A 13,292-nucleotide genomic window follows, 5' to 3' on the forward strand; every position below is an offset into this window, starting at 1 on the left:
CACCGGGGGGACACCAGGGACACCGGGCCGGTGCTCCCGCCCGCCCCGCCGAGCCTCCGGGATGCGCCCTGCCTCTCCTCCCCACCAGGAGCTTTTCTTCTTCCTTTTTAATTATTATTTAAATGCCACCGCTGCTGAGAAAACAACAGCCCCCAAGCCCCTCGCTCCGCACTCCCAGCAGCACGGGCGGCGGGGGTTCTGCTCCTGTCCCTGCTTCTGTCCCTGTCCCTGTCCCCTGTCCCTGTCCCTGTCCCCTGCTCCTGCTCCTGTCCCCTGCTCCTGCTCCTGCTCTCCTGTCCCTGTCCCTGCTCCTGTCCCCTGCTCCTGCTCCTGCTCTCCTATCCCTGTCCCTGTCCCTGTCCCTGCTCCTGCTCCTGCTCCTGCTCCTGTCCCTGTCCCTGTCCCTGTCCCTGCTCCTGCTCTCCTATCCCTGTCCCTGTCCCGTTCCCTGTCCCTGCCCCTGTCCCTGTCCCTGTCCCTGTCCCTGTCCCCTATCCCTGTCCCTGTCCTGTTCCCTGTCCCTGCCCCTGTCCCTGTCCCTGCTCCTGCTCCTGCTCCTGTCCCTGTCCCCTATCCCTGTCCCTGTCCTGTTCCCTGTCCCTGCCCCTGTCCCTGTCCCTGTCCCTGCTCCTGCTCCTGCTCCTGTCCCTGTCCCTGTCCCTGTCTCTGTCCCTGTCCCTGTCCCTGTCCCTGTCCCTGTCCCTGTCCCCTGCTCCTGCTCCTGTCCCCTGCTCCTGCTCCTGCTCCTGTCCCCTGCTCCTGCTCCTGCTCTCCTATCCCTGTCCCTGTCCCTGTCCCCCAGCCCCGGCTGTGGGGGAGCCCCGAGCCCAGCCCAGCCCAGCCCTGCCCGCCCCACACCTCAGCCACAGCAAACACCCCAAATCAGCAGCACCTTTGACCAGCACCAACGCCTCCTTTGGATGGTCCAGAGCCCACAGCCACTGCTGTCCCCATGGGCCCTGGGGTCCCTCAGGGCTGCCCAGCCTAAGGGGGCTGGAGAGACCCCAAAAGTGAAGCCCCAAAATGGAACTGCCCCACTCCAGTGCCCTGGCTACAGCTCCAGGTCCCTTGTGGAGCTGCCAGCAGGCTCCTCATCAGCCCCAAACCCTGCTGGAATACTGGGCCCCTGGGTCATCCAGACCCTGATCCACAGCCAGTCCCAGGAGCATCCACTGCTGACCCCAGTGAGCCCTGTGGCAGGCAGCCACCCCAGCCCCACGGCCCAGCACTCCTGGCTGGCACTCAGGCTCTTCCAGGGGCTCTGCCAAACTGGAAGCTCCAGGTGATGGCATGGATGGGCGTTGGGCAGCACTGCCCAGGGCCATCCCCACCAGCCTGGGCTGCAGAGGGGCAGTGATGGATGCACTCAACCCCCAGCCAAGCTCTTTGAGTGTCCAACGCTAATTATCTTCTTTTTTATGAAATTGGGATTTGCTGATGGCTGTGTGCTCTGCATAAAGCCAAGGAAGGGTTCAGACTGAACAAGAGAGGTTGTTTATTGGCCATTTCAAGTTTCCAGATTTTCCTTGCACTGATATATTTTGGTTGATGAATCTCAAAATACAGAAAGCTACACATGCAAATGCTGTGTGACTTTTAACTGGATCTTAACTATTTAGCATCCTTAATAGCCAACATTCATCCTCATGCTTAAGGTATGATTTTTAAAACAAATTATCCATATTTCGAGCATGGAAACTTCATTCTTGTAGCCTCTTTGCATCAGTGGCATCTCCCAAGAAATTTGTGATCACAGCAATTGCTGCCAGAGAAGTAGAACGTAAATAACTTCAGTGAAAAAAGAAGTTATACCAGAGTAAAACTGGTGTAAATGGAAGGAGACTCAGGCAGGATTTTCACCTGAAGTTTTGTTTTATTCTCGTTTGTTTTATTCTTTTATAAGACTGTTCACTTCATGGCAGTGTTAACCCATTTTCTTTAAAGGAATTGGTGCACATCCCTCTTGCCCATCCCCAGACATTACAATACCTGTATTGTGCATCAACTTAGAAATTTCAGTTCAGAATTAATGGCTAGCTGGCAACTATATCTTTATAATGACAAGCAGAACAAGTCTTGTTCTTTGGAATTTTCTTCCAAAACCCCCAAAACCCTGGCACCAACGAAAAGAATTAAGCCCATAGTTTTCCATGCATTTTGGTTTGACAGCAAAATTCAGGGAGCCATGCAGCTGAAACCTGGTATTGCTGTGCTCTTAGTCTGACATTAGTCTGTGAGCATTTCTGCTACAAGAAAAAAAATAAATTTGTGTGTAATGGAGAAGTAGAAAATATTTACTTTTCAGAATAACTGTGCATTGAGTTTCATATCCATTTGCTAGTGGATTAATGCTAATCATTGGCTTGGATATGGTCAATAGAGCCTTTCATCATACATGCAAAAAAGTTTTGTAGGCAGAATGATTCATAAGACATTGTTATCTAGGTTTTGTTTTGCATTTGCTGCTGAACCGAACTTTAAAGCAGAATTTCCCACAGGTTTCCCTGTATCTTCAGCAGGGCAATATGTAATGTCTGGTTATAGGTTTATAGAGAAGCCCTTACATTTCTCTTTTAGGTCTTTTAATTTCTCTTTAAATAACCCAACTGTTTATCATTCCAAAAGTCCCAGGTGGGAATGAGTATAATTTTTTTCTTCCTTCCTGGATTGTGATCCGCATCCCTTTTGCAGTAACTTCCTTCTGGTCGTGAATGGGGAAAATCCCAGCGGAGATTTCTGTCCACGGGGACGGTGGGAGGGAAGCAGCCACTAGGGGAGCTCGATGTTGGGAGTAACCTCTGAGCACCTTCCTCACAGCTTACACAGCTTCTCTGCAGTGCAAATTCGAAAGCAGGTGTTAAGTTTAATAAGTAAATAAATAATAATAAAAAAAAAAAGCAGCATACTATATAGGAAAGTTTTGGAGCTTTATTTTTCAAACTTTTAAAATAACAGTTTTATAGCCAAGTATCCAAAAATTATTTTCTTGTTGCTCTGTACATTGAATTGTGAGGTGAGAAATGGCCACAACAAGTCTTTTCTTAGCTTCTGGTGACCCATAAAATGAGGCAATATCGAAATGTAGCTGCTTAAGCAGCAGTCATGAGTACAAGAATATCTGAAGTTTAGTCCCAGTTGTAAAGTTGACTTGCTTTTCTGGTCATTGGCAGGTGACTTAGATTCAAAGTTTGCATCACAGAAACATTGTTTGAGAATAAACCTTCAAAAGAAATGATATCTTTCTCTTGTTGTCATTGTTATAAAAACTGTTGACTGGATTATTAATGGTTAGTATGTTAATCTGGATTTTGGTTGTTTATCTAAGGAATTTATCTGGGCAACAGAGACAATGATCGTTAGAGGTTGTGGGTGTATGAAGAGCCAAAATAGATCTTTTTCTGCATGCAGATCAATACCAGAAGGTTCTTACTTGGCTGTTTTTGGGTCCCACCTATTCACAAATGTACCTCTGAGTATGCAGAAGCTATTTATCCTAAAAGGCTTGCTGTCATCTTTTTCAGTATCAATGACTCTGGAAGCTAATAAAATGTTTAGTGTAAATAAAGAGCCTATATTTAATATATATTAATACTCCCCACAAATGGGTAATTAAATAATTAAGTTTTAGCAAGATCTACATTTTAATGTACTGTTTTCTTTTCAGAAAATAAAAAATACCCATGAATACATAAAAAGCATTGGAAAATGCAAGTAATTCTTAGCTGTCTGACTTGCAGAGTTCTTGTGTTTTGGGGAAAAGTGCAGAGTCATATTTTGGAATATCCAGTGATAATACATCTACCCCTCTATATGATATGACAGCCAGACAGGGGATGCTAAGAGAAACCTGAAGGCATGAGATAAATTCAAACTTAACTTGCTGGCTCTTGCAGAGTGAGGTTGGCTCGTTTAAAGTACACAAACCAACAGACTGGATCAAGGCTCTCTGTTTGGGCAGAGATCAGAAACAAAGCTTGCCCTCTAAAGTCCACCTCATAGCCAGATCCAGCCATGGTAACCACTGTATTCACTGGGCCATGGTAGCAGGAGAGGTATGTGCATGATTGTCTTAGTTTTTCTTGTTTCCTTACATTTGCAGACTATTTTTGAGCATAGTTTACATGTTTTCTTTCTTTTTTCCTGGCATATTTACACCCCAGCTTTTTAAAACGCTTTGTTGGTGCCAGTCAGTTTAGCAATGCGCTTGTTAAAGCCGTTCCTAATATATTGTATATGACTGAAAATGACTTAATTGTTCTATTTCTTCCTGACCCCAATAAAAAGTGTCCCTGATATTGTTTGAGTCACTCCCTGCTCACAAGCGCCTACATGTATGTCACCGGGTGACTTTGAAACATTTCCTAGCTGCACCAGTTCAACTGCCCTTATTTATTTATTTGGATTTGTAATAATGACAGTAAATGGCCATTTGAATCAATCTGGGCACTTTGCAGTCATTAATACTGCAGCATCAATATCACATAACACAATTATAGTGCAATAAATTACCCATATGCCTCATCTGTTTCCCAACCAAAATAAGAACTCCCCGTATCTATCACATTGCTCATTTATGCCCTTTCCCTCTAAAACACCTTGATAGCGGAAAAAAGGGCTTTGAAATGCTCCTGAAAGCTTAACAAAACCCTGTCCTTTCCAAGGGAAGATGCAGCTATGGGAGCAGAGGAAATGGCATGTGGGATGCTCCATCAGCTGGTATGTCCTTAGACAGAGAAGGGCCCAATCCTCTGCACAGTCGACTCTTAAAGTTACTGGAATTAGCATCAGAAAACCTCAGAACATCTTTCACTGATCACATCTGCATTGTGTGACGGTTCAGGAAGACTTCTGCTCACTCATCTCAAACCATGTGGGGCTTCCAGTGACTAAACCAAATCCCTGATTTTTTGTAGAAACCCATTCAAAGTCACTGAATCCAGCCACTCTGAACCCAGTGTGAAACCAGAACCAGCAGTGATCTGTCACACTTCTCATCATCCTGGCTTCCATATTGGTTTGACAAATAATTTAGCAGTGCCCAATTCAGCAGCCTGATTACTTGTGTAATTGCAGGAAGATTGGCACCCCAGCCCCACTATCCTCTGACAGGTGATGATGCAAGGACCCCTTTTGTGCAGCCTCCTCCTGAGTAGCAGCAATGATTGTTTTTACCTCAGATGGATTCTGGGGCATCTTTACTAGGGGAGTAGAGGAAGGGAGGGAAAGAGGGAGGGAGGGAAAGAGGAAGGGAGGGAAGGAAGTTTCCTGAGTGCAAAGAGTCCTCTCTGCAACCATGAAACTCAGAGCCCCTGTGTCATGGGCTGGAAGGGGAAAGAAGCTGGAGCAATGATTTTGCAGAAGCAGTAATTCTTGGATTCAAGAAATTGGAATGCTTTTCCCAATTTCCCACAGGATCCCCTTAGAAAACCCATTAGAACAGCAGACTTGACCCTGGTAGGCCTTGATTCAAAGTCCTCTGGATTCAACTGGAGCCTTTCTGTTGTTTTCAGTGGATTTCGCGTCACTTTGATGTTAAGTCCATCACATTTGTGTTGCTCAGAGCAAACTGCTTGTGTTGCTGTTAACAATTCCTTGGATTCATACATAAAAGCAGGGAGGTAACACTATGGTTTTATAGCATCAAAGTAGCGTGCCCTGCTCAGTTCCCCAGTGAGATTTCTTTGGGTAACTCGGCAAGCAGCTCTACAGGGTAGCAAACTGTGTTAACTACTCATGCTAGATGTTTGTGTCTCCTTCACAACTGCAGCAGTATTGCCCAAATCTGCTGTAACGTGACAAATAATCTATTGGTCATATTTGTTTGTAGAATTAATCAATTCCAATCACTAATTGCCTTTGGGCAATAGTTCAATTATGGTGTTATCTTTTGCTTCTTGCTGCTGTAAAAACATCTAAGTAAGTTTTGAAGAGCAATTTGATTCATTAGCACTCAGAATCAGGCAGTGCTGATGTTGATGTTTATTTTATTCATATAACCATGTTTTTGTTATATGCCTATGGAGTAACAAGGCAGTGACAATGCTATAGCACACAGTGAACCATGATAAGTACAAATTAACATTGATAACCAAGGAGGAGTATGATGCCTCTCTCAGCCCAGCTGTGAGATCTCTGCATCTCTCAAGGTTCAAACAAGAGATGATGTTTTTATTTCAGCTCTTCTCTGTGTTTATTTTTCTGTATAGAAGAAAAAGCACTTGCTGGAGGTGCAGAGTTTTCTTCAGAAGGAAAAGGCACACTCTTGAAATATTCATCATTAAAAAAAAAAACAACAAAAAACTCCACTCTCTATTACTTCACTCAGCCTTTCTTTGGGAAAGCAAAATAAATCATAATTTATGCATGCACACTTGAAAATCAAAATCGTCACAGAGTAGCATAAGGGCAGCCTGACAAAATAAGGCACAGGCCATAGGCTAGAAAATTACCCAGCATGTAAACAAGGTGACACAGACAATTGGGCACTGAGAGCTTAGTGATTTTTGAGGCAGGGGAAAACATTTTGCTGATATAACCTAAGGGAATTTGAAATCACTCCAAAATGCACTACCTAAAGACAGGCAATTTTTTGGAATGTGTGCATATTATGTCATTATATCTAAATATGCTGAGCAAAGAGCAGGATAATATTTCCCTTTCCTCCATGCTGTTAAAATGAATTCGATTTGGGGCAAAACTGCTCAGCTTTAATCAGTATTTTTATGCATTAGCATCCAGTTGAATCCCAGGGCAAGCCAAACAAGCTGCAGACATTGGTGCAGCTTGATATTGCTATTTTTATTCATTTCTGTTTATTGCAGCAGAGCTTAGAAGCCAAGAGAGAGCCACCTTTCTCAGCTTTACCCAAACAAATATAAGAACATCTCTTCTTCAAAGAGCCTACCCTTTTATTTGTACTGTTTGTACTTCACCTTATCTGTATGAAGACCCATTGAAGTAAGTGGAACAATTTACAGAAGGAGGCATATTAAGATTTCCAATCTGATTTAGCAAAATTAAACTTTATAGAAGTCCTCAGCTGCTCCTGATAGGATGCAATGGGAGAAATGCCTCTCCTGCCTTAGCTGAAGGTGTCATCCATGCATTTTAAAGCTTTCTGGCCAAACTCATCTCTAGATATTGCTGAGGCAATTATAGTCACAGTGATTCAAACAGGACTGGATACTTACATAATTGGAGTATCTGTGCTGAGTAGACAGTTTTAAATGATGTGTGAGCTTTAGTAATTTTGAAAGAAAGTTTCATTAATTATTTGGAGCCAGGAGGAAACTCTTCCTTTAAACACCTTTTTGTGTAAATAACCATTTTGAGGTTCTGCCAGCAGTATTCTTGAACTTGGCTGGAGCCAAGGGGGAAAAGGTTTTAAAGACTCCTGGGGATTTGGCAGCACAGTGATCCTTCTTAAGCAATGAGTTGTGCATCTGCAGTGTCTGGCAGAAAATTGAATTGTCACAGCTTCACAAGTCACTGTGAGAGGGCATCCTCACTCATAGCAAATGGACAAGAGAGGTTTATCACAGAATCACAGAATGGTTTGGGTTGGAAGGGACCTTAGAGATCATCTAGTTCCGACTCCCCTGCCCTGGGCATGGACTCCTTCCACTATCCCAGGCTGCTCCAAGCTCCATCCAGCCTGGCCTAGGACACTGCCAGGGATGGGGCATCTGCAACCTCTCAGGGCAGTTTGTGTCACTATGCTCTCAGGAAAGAACGTCCTCCTAGGATCTAAACCTTCCTTTTTTGAGTTTGAAGCCATTCCTCCCCGCCCTTTCCCTCCATGCCCTGTCAAAATCCCTCCCCAGCTCTCGTGTGGTCCCTTGAGGTACTGGAAGTGTTGTAAGGTGTCCCTGGAGCCTTCAAGTCTCCAGGCTGGATAACCTCAACTCTCTCAGTCTGTCTTCGTGGGAGAAATGTTCCAGCTTCTGAGCATCCTCTGGCCTTCCTTCAGCAAATTCATGTCCTTCTTATGTTGGGACCCCCAGAGCTGGACACAGCAGGTGGGCTCTCATGAGGAGAGGGGCAGAATCACCTCCCTCAGCTTCCCTCAGCCAGCTGGACACCCTTCTTTTCCATAGAATCATGGAATCCCAGAATATCCTGAGTTCAAAGAGAACCACAAGGGTCACCAGAGTCCAGTCTCTGACCCTGCACTGGGCAGCCCCAAGAATCCCACCGCGTGCCTGAGAGCTCTGCCCAAATGGTTCTTGAGCCCTGTCAGGCTTGGGGCTCTGATCACTGCCCTGGACATCCTGTTCCAGTGCCCTACCACCCTCTGGGTGAAGAACCTTTTCCTAACATCCAACCTAATAATTTTGGTGCTGCCCAGAGCACAACTGGCTCTCTGGGCTGCGAGGGCACAGTGCTGGGTCATGTCCAGCCTCTCCTCCACCAGCCCAGCTGGATGTTGTGGAACAGTCTAGGCAAGCTCAGGTTGCTTGCAAGAGCAGGAAGCTGGGAGAGCCTGAGTGGCTCGTTGTGGTAGGTGAGATGCAGTGGTGACTAATTCAGCCTTGCCACCACAGTGCTTCCTTGAATCCTACAGATCCATAGGTGGCTTTTGAAATTGTCACTCAGGCAGCATAATGTTGCCCAAGCTGTTTGGTGAACCAAGAATCAGGCTGTGGATGTCAAGTTCTACAGAGGAAAGAAGCAAAAGAACTCCACACCACACCTTTCATTTTTCAAACACAACGTAGAGAATAGGTATCTTTAATTTGTATTCACATTTTCTAATCTGATGTCTTGAAGCTCACTATTATTTTCCCTAGTAATAAGGATTATTTCAGCCTATGCTTATATTATCATCCTCCAAAAAACCTCTGCTAAGATCATAGTGTTCTGTACACAACAGCCACTTGGAAAAAGATTTTTTTTGTTCTTGCGCTGTGCAGTTTTTATTTCCTGTTGAATGCATTTATTATACATTAACATAATTACTTTAATTTATTACCTCAGTAAATGTCAGGCCCATAAGATGTCAGCGTGTTCTGTGTGTTACCCTGCACTCATTCTGTTTGACAAAGAGCCTCCAACAAATGATCAAACTCAGCGTCACGGTTCTACTTCACGTAGGCATTTTTGAAAGACCATTGTGCAATAAAAAAATGTGCACTTGTAATTAAATTCTACCTTTGTTTATACCTACGTACTCCTGTTGTGATCCACGCAGATTGAGACCTGCAAAGCCATGTCCAGCTGGCTGGGATGCTGGAATGCCCTGTGTTGCTGGTTCTAATCCTAGTTCTTTTAATGTATTAAATTACTCTCACACCCTGAATTTAAGACAGAATTTTTTCTTGTTTGATTTTTTTTTTTCTGTCGAAAGTTGAAAAATGTTAGACCCCTCAAATTTTCTGTTCAAAAACCTCTTAGATTTTGCTTAACACATGGGGTAGAATAAGAAATGAGAATAAGAAATGATCCCAAGAAGCTTATCTAACTTTGGTTCCTGATCCCAGATCAGGATCACATTCATCTTTACCTATTTTGTGTCCAGGATCACAGCACATTTACACTTATTCATGGCTTCATTATTAAAAATGCAGATTTTGGAGCAAGTACGTGTTAGAGGCACTGGCTACAACACTGAGCATCATCTGCTGTGCTTCATCAAGAGGGAGCTGCAACATCCCCTTTTCTGCCCTTTGCAGAATCCACAGCAGCAGGTACCTCACAGGTGACTGCTGACCATGAGTCCTCTTAGAGGAGGGTTGAAGAGCTCTGTATCCTGCTCAAACTCTTGGAGCTTCTGCACAATCTTTTCCTTCCCCAAGGAAAGTATGCAACTTCCTGTTCAGGGTTAGAGACCTGTGTTTTTCAAAAGAAAATATTGCAAACACTATTCCTGATGTGTATTGGCAGGATGCACTGGAATGACTCCAATGGAAGTCATGTTTGGTTCATACACTGTCAATAATTATAAGAGTAGTATCTTAATCTGGAGTATCACAGACTCTATGATTTCAAACATGTGCCTCTGATTATGTCAGTGCAATGCATTGACAAGCTCAAAGAAGGCAGAGCTTGTCTTGACAAAGCATCTGTACTCTCTATTTCCATAAAACATCCCCATGAATTTGGAGAGGCCTTCTTAAAGCACTACTTAGTTTCTGAGATCTATGCTACAGTATTTAAGATATAAGTTATTCATTATTTTTTACAAAATATAAAAGATTTATGGGCTGAGAGCAAGGGAGATGAAAACAAAATATCAGAGAACCTATTTCCCTCCAGTCTGGAAAGAAAATCCAGTATTTTCATCATACCATTCATCTCACTGTGAGAAGACCACTTTGTGAGAATATATGCAGAATGAGTGGACAGCTCTCTGAACAAACCTGTTTGAGTAAGATTCTATTAGACCAGCTTTCCTATATGTGCACAGACCAAAGAATGCCCCAAGAGAGTTGTTGAAGTCTAATAAAGCTTATGAGAGATCATAAATATCTCCTCTCCAAAGAACTTAATTTATTTTCAAATTTGATTAAGAGTTTCCAGAATAAATAGATAATCCTTCTAAAATGCAGACATAAAATATAAAGACGTGTTTCTAAGAAGCAAAACCATTGACATTTTTGATAAAAATCTACATTTTTCTTTCTTGACATAGAAACCTAACAACTTTTCTCTGATAATTTTTTTAAAAAACATGATAAATTATTGTGACAGGAAATTTTTTCATTCTATATTAAATGAAGAAGCTCATCTCCAGTCTTTCCTCTCAGATTGTTATTGGAATCTGAAATCTGATCAATCCATGACATTTTAGCCAAGACAATTTGCACCTGCTAGGTGCCAGCTGGAAGCCATCTCCTGCCAGTGCTGGAGATGCCACCAGTACTCAGATCTGATCAAAACTGGCTTTCCCTCCTTCACATTGCCCCTCAGGAAACAGAGGTCTGCAGGCAACAATTTTTGCAATGAGTACCTTTGTGGATGATTTCTGATGGATTTATGAATGAAAATCTACTGCCCAGCTTGAGCAGCATTTTTTTTTTTCAGAACACTGTTCTAGTCTTCCTTGCTGAGAAATGCAGAGAATTTCAACTTAAGACATTTTTAAAAGTAATATGATCAAAAATGTCAGGCTTTTTTTTTTTCTTTCTTTCAGAATGGTACACTTCACTTATTCATTCTCAGTGGAAGAGTGAGAAGCAGCATTTACCCCTGCTGTATAAAAATATATTCTTTCTTTTTGCACTGTCAAGTACCAGACTTAGAAGGATCTCAGCTGGGACTACATTTGGTGTGAAGTTGTAGATACTTCTTTGGACTTGATGATCTTAGATGTCTTTTCCAGCCTTAATAATGTTATGATTTTATTTAATTTAATTTTTTTTTGTTGGGGTCCTGAATGTACTTTTGGTGAGAGGTCAAACACGTGAAAGCTCAGCCTTACAAATGTACATGGCTTGGATGAAACCTCTTCCCTCCGGGGACAGACAGCCAGGCACAGCTCTCAGTGACCCCAGGAATCTTCTCCTGGTGGGTAAGTTGGACTCTGGGCCTGATGACATCAGCTAAAATTGTAAGTTTATCTTTACAACCTCGTTTTGAGGCCAGTCATGGAACAGGAGACTCTCCCTGAGAATGTGGTGTGGGGTAAGCTGTTTTCACAGCCTGATCTCCTTTCTGCTGGAATCTCTTGATGCATCCTGGATCCAAGGAGGAGATGAGCTGGGATATGCCTCTGTCACTTGTGCAATTTGTGAGCTTGATGTGCTGAAGTAGTGTGCCCTGGGCTTTCCTCAGCACATTTTTGAAGGAAAAGAGCATCTCACAGGAATTATTACAGCCCCCTAAAGATGAATGCCCACCACACTTCTGGAACCTGTGCTTAGTTTTGTCCTCCTTGTGAGGGTTTCAAGCGTCAAGTTTTGGGTGAATACTAAGACAAATAAGATTGTCATCTTGGTGCCCTGTCTCTTGAGTGAAGTACAGCAGAATTTCTCTTTGCATGAGCTTTTCAGCAGAGCTGGGTCTTTAGATTTCAGTCATGAGTGGCCAGCAGCTACGAGGTTTTCCTCAGCAGAGATTGTCAATCACATCAGGTCTGATTCATTTTGTGATGTGGCTAAGCATCCAAAATGTAACAGGCTGAGACCAATAAACTAATCTCATTTTTAATCTATGGAAGATTTGTGGCTTTTATGCTGAAATACCAGGGTTCAAAGCAGCTGGTTTCACCACATTCTTGGTGCTGCCCCCTCCTTTAACCCACAGTAGCAGAATCACATGTAACAATTTATGAGCTCGTGTTCATCTGAGATCTTGTGTTTCTTTGCTTACTGTACCTTTCTATCTATTAAAAAATTTAAATAAATATGCTTAAATGAGTCAGTGATTATTGAACTGGGAAGCAGATCTGAGTTTCACAATTAAACGTAACACATTCATATTGGGGTGTGGGAAGTAAAGGAAAAAAAAATAAAAACCAACAAAACTTTAACATTTTCACATGCCAGAAAAACTAGCTTTCATGTACTCTAAATAAAAGAAAGGTAAGATGTGTTTGGGAATAAAGACACAGCCTTCAAATTCACTCTTCAAGTATACTCTGTTACAGCAGCACGATTCCTTTTATGATTGTATCCATCATGCTGTCAAAAAAAGAAATCTTATCTTCACTCATTACTAAATATACAAAGAGCTGGGATTTCCACTTGGCAAATGCTCCTGTTTACCTGAAGGCTTGATTTTCCCTGCACTTTGATAAAGTTCATTTGCTGAGATAGACTAAACTTTTTAATCCTTAAACTGCTTGAGTTTGTAAACCGAGTTTTGCTCTGAAGTAAGCAGCATGTGCATGGAGTTGTTATTTTCTTTAGGAAAATTAAAGATTTTGTTATGGAAGGAAGCCAAAGGGCCCATCTGGATCTGTGCTGTCTGAGTTGTGAGTTACAGCTCCTGTTTACAACTGCTCTGCAAAATTAAATCTAGGTGAGGATGCCTTCAGTGGTCACTGTCAGCTTTGTCTTCTCAAGTCTTTGTCTTCAAGAAAGGTCTGCCAATAACTCTGGCATCTGTCATCCCAATGCTTAGACCTTTCTAATACTCTCTCCCATCATCAAAACCTTACATTAAATATATCAAAAGAGCATTGCCACTTTAAAAGACACAGAACCAGGTTCTCATGTGCCATAGGTTTACTTTTCTTTACAATGAATGTGAATAATCCTCTCTGAACATGTTGATGCAGACAAACTTCCTGAATGTAAGTATTGCTCTGAGTGCCCTGGGTTGCTTCTCTTTCTGTTGCACTCTTTCAAAAC

This window comes from Catharus ustulatus, chromosome 1, assembly GCF_009819885.2.
Source record: "Catharus ustulatus isolate bCatUst1 chromosome 1, bCatUst1.pri.v2, whole genome shotgun sequence".
Classification (NCBI taxonomy): Eukaryota; Metazoa; Chordata; class Aves; order Passeriformes; family Turdidae; genus Catharus; species Catharus ustulatus.